At 37.8% G+C, this 4,150-nt stretch overlaps 2 non-coding genes across 2 annotated transcripts; both read right to left on the minus strand.

Moving 5' to 3' along the window:
- Window positions 1-1,021: 1,021 nt before the first annotated feature.
- On the minus strand, window positions 1,022-1,094 carry TRNAK-CUU. The gene has a single exon. It is a non-coding gene; the product is annotated as a tRNA-Lys (tRNA).
- Window positions 1,095-1,443: 349 nt separating this feature from the next.
- On the minus strand, window positions 1,444-1,516 carry TRNAV-CAC. The gene has a single exon. It is a non-coding gene; the product is annotated as a tRNA-Val (tRNA).
- Window positions 1,517-4,150: the final 2,634 nt, after the last annotated feature.

A 4,150-nucleotide genomic window follows, 5' to 3' on the forward strand; every position in this document is an offset into this window, starting at 1 on the left:
GTGTGTGCCATTCAGTTGTTTTCTGATTCCTAGCAACTCCATAACAATCTAAACCTAACATAGTGCAATCATTATCACATAAATATCCTTGTTGCTGGTCATCTCCTGCTCCTCTTTCTTTCCACATTTTCCGGCACCAGAACCTTCTCCGAAAAGTTGGGTCTTGGCATAATGTGTCCAACGTGTTTGTGCGCAGATATATGTCTGTGTGGTGGACTTATACTGTATATACCTATAAATTGCTGTGTGAACTTGCATATGGGTGCACGGTTTTGCAGCCTCTGAAGGGAATCTTGTGAAAGAAAAAAAGTTTCAGCACTGAACTCTAGTATTATGAGGCCTAAAAATTCACTTTAGAAAATAGGACAAAAGCACAAAAAGAAATAAGACACAATATTTTCTTTTCAAAGTTCATCTGCTGTGAATGATTATGCTAAATGATTATTTTTAGCAGTGATTATTTTCTTCATCTTTTGAATGTGACATCCAAGGGAAAAATATACAAACATAACATACCTTGATAAAGTGATTTATTTGGTTAGGAAAATAGAATAGATCCAAAATCTGTAGGGTCCAGTTTTAAGGAAGATTAACTCTACAGCTCTCTACCTCAACTTGATGTGAGCCGTTTATATAACAAGATTGTTGTGTATCTACCGTTGAAAAGTAGGAAGTAATGTTGCATGATCTGCTCTTGTCCCAGGTGCACATATTTCGAGCATTTGGGGGTTATATTCCAGACCTGAGGCTTACACAAGAATAATTTTTTTTAACTGTTGAAAAACGGTGAAGCAAAATTAAGTACCCAAGCAGAGTCTAATACTCAGGGCAGAATGGAAAAGTGAAGAAAACCAAAATAGAGAAAAGAATAATGCACTCTTCGTCTCCTTTAATTCCCACCGTTGTTGCTTGAGCTGCAAATGATTGAACTAGGATGGAAAAATAAAGAACGACAGCATTCATTTATGGTGTTTTGCTTCTAAAAAGTGAAATTAAGAGGGGGGGGGGAGGAAAAACACTGCGCCCAACGTGGGGCTCGAACCCACGACCCTGAGATTAAGAGTCTCATGCTCTACCGACTGAGCTAGCCGGGCTGTTGGAAAACCTGCTTTCCAAAGTTTTACTTAACATAAAATGTATTAATTCTATATTTCTGAGTTCGTTCTATTAGTACATTATACTTTACCATTTGTACTACTACTATGTTACTATTGTCTCGGTAGATGATGTGAATCTTGACCAAGTAAATCTTATCTTGTTTGGAAAAATTGCGCCGAAGTTTAGAATGCAGCGTAAAACCAGCAAAAGACTATTGGAGCACTTTCCTCTGAATTACCATTAATCATTATAGACATTATGGAAAAAAAGAGTTCCCACTAAAGTAATAGACATCCGAAGTATTGTTTTTTTTTAAATTATAAAAGTGAAAGAAAAGAATGTAGCTGTTTCTGCCCGGTTTCGAACCGGGGACCTTTCGCGTGTGAGGCGAACGTGATAACCACTACACTACAGAAACCCGCTGCTTCGTTCCTTTCCCCTACAACCTACAACACTTTAGTGCTGGAACTAAGACGTTCCTAATTTTTTAGTGGTTTTTTGTAATTATAGTCAGCTCGCAGAGCGAATCGATATTTTTAAAACTATCCTGCAAAACAATTCTGGGAAGCAGCCAGCCAAGATGGAATATAGAGGCTATAATCATCTTTATTAAGTCTCCAATAAAATCCGCAGGTATCCACAAATATTATATAAAATAGAGGGGTTATTAGTTAGCAAAGCTGCTTGCCCCTTTACCTCACCCAGAGGGCTCTCAGAACTGGAATCCACATAGTTTTCAAGCAGCCATGGGGTCAAAAAACAGCAGTCTGTTTTACTCCCTCCTCTTTACACAAGCTGTTGCTTTTCTCTGGCAGCATGCCTATTTCTGTAGGATCAGTGTTCAGTTCCATTTTATTTTATTTTATTACTCTATTTACAGACTTTATTAGACACTGATGTATTTCCAATACAATAAATGCAGTAGAGTAATTAATATTGTAACATTCCAGTCTAAAATGCATGTGAAAAAAATAGGTTAAAATAGGCAGCATTAGTGGAACAGTGATTTACAAAGAGTTTTTCATAAATTGACGGCATCCACTGGGCTTAAGATACATAATGGTGGGGGAATAATTATGGTAATTAATTAATAATAAAGTTCAAATGCCTTTTTTCCTCCTGAAACTGCCAAAAATATGTTACATTTTCAAAGCACCTACAAGTGGTCCTTGACATACAATTTGCTTTGTGATCATTCAAAGTTACAACAGAACTGAAAAAAAAATGACTTATGTTTTTCACACTTACTAAGGTACTGTTGCAGCATCACATGAGCAAAATTCAGATGATTGGCAAGTGGTTAATATTAATGATGGTTGCAATATACCAGTGTCATGTGATCCCCTTTTTCAATCTTCTGACAAATAAACTCAATGTGGAAGCCAGATTCATTTAACAATCATGTTATTAACAACTGCAATGATTCACTTAACAAAGGTGACAAGAAAGATCATAAAATGAGGCAAAATTTGCTTAACAAATGCCTCACTTAGAAACAGAAATTTTGGGCTCAATTGTGGTCATAAGTAGAGAACTACCTGTATATCATGGTTTTGCCATCTATATTTGTCTAGAAGGCCTTGTATGCCATTCAAGCCTAAAACTCTACAACTCCTGTTGCAGTACAAGCTTGCAGTTGATGAAAGAAATCTCCTTCTGGGTTCGGCTCCAAGTGGGGAAAAAGACACTGGAGACATGGAGGCTGCTTGGAAAGATGGTTTATTGTTGGACAGGACCCCATGGCTTGAGCCCTGAACAGAAAAGGTGATCACATGCTTCAATGTTGGTGGAGAAGAAGAGAAGGGTGAGGAAGGAGCTTGCTAAGGCTTTTTATAACCTGTTCAGTCCCACCTCTCTGTTTTCTGTTCCTGTGTAAGAAATGTATTCTGATTGGTTGTCAGACTCCCATGGGGCCATGCAGGGGCAATTCTCTAGGCTGTGTTTTGAATCCAGGTTTGGTTGAGTTCCCAGATGCCATGTGGTCAGTTGAGTAAAGAGCCAATATTATCATGCTTTCCTGTAGCTGAAGTGGAGAAGTCTTTATTATGTAAAGTGGACTAGCTTGGCCTTCTTAATGACCCATTAACAAAGTGGGGATGGGCAGGAAGCTATAGGCAGTTATTCTGTCTTTTAAAACATGTTTCTTTCTTTTCACATCCAGAGAAATATTCTGCCTTTTCAATATTTCCTAGGATATGTCATTTTTCTGGGAGAGGGCTGGGTGATAACTTCCTACACAGTAAAACTGGCATGTCATAATAATGACATATCAAGATGAACTACATTATCTCATAGTATATTCTTAGTATGCCTTGCAACAATATCCAGAGATATTCATACTATGTAATTTGTATCTGGAGTGTGACAATTTTGTTCCTTTAACCTGAAACAACATTGAAAGATGGCTTGCCAAGATTGTTGTACATATCACCAAAATATAATATGCTTTACTTCCATTTTTATTCATAATAATGATCAGATCTGCCTCCATATGAACACCTATTTATGCGGTTGTTAAGCCAACATTAATTGCGTGGCACATAATCAATCCATCTGCCTTCATATATGTGCTTTGTTCAAAACATGGTGAAGGAACATGAAATTTTAAAGAGAAAGATTTTGCCACCTAGATTTCTCTCTTCCATGTTTGCTTCCTCACAGTTCATTTTTGCTTTGTTGTCACATGCTACACAGCTTTAAGGAGATGTAATTCCCTTTATCCGCTAAATGAGTTGTTCTAAGATTAAGGAAAAACCAAGTATTTAGATAAAAAATGTTTATGAAAGAAGTTGTCTTTAAATCTGTAACCCAAAGATAAACCTTTATTCGGAAATTTACCACTGGGAGGAAGAAGAGGAAGAAGAGGGGGAGGGGAGGCCGAAGAAAAAGGCGGAGACGAAGAGGAGGAGGAGGAAGAAGAAAAAGGAACGGAGCAAATGCCACTGCATTTGGGGGAGGGCTCCCGTTCTTCACGCGATACTTCCTCTCTCGAAAGCTGAACCCTCCGCAACCATAGAGACTAAAAATAATAACAATACAGAGCGCATCCAGA

Source organism: Thamnophis elegans, chromosome 2 (genome assembly GCF_009769535.1).
Source record: "Thamnophis elegans isolate rThaEle1 chromosome 2, rThaEle1.pri, whole genome shotgun sequence".
Taxonomy (NCBI): Eukaryota; Metazoa; Chordata; class Lepidosauria; order Squamata; family Colubridae; genus Thamnophis; species Thamnophis elegans.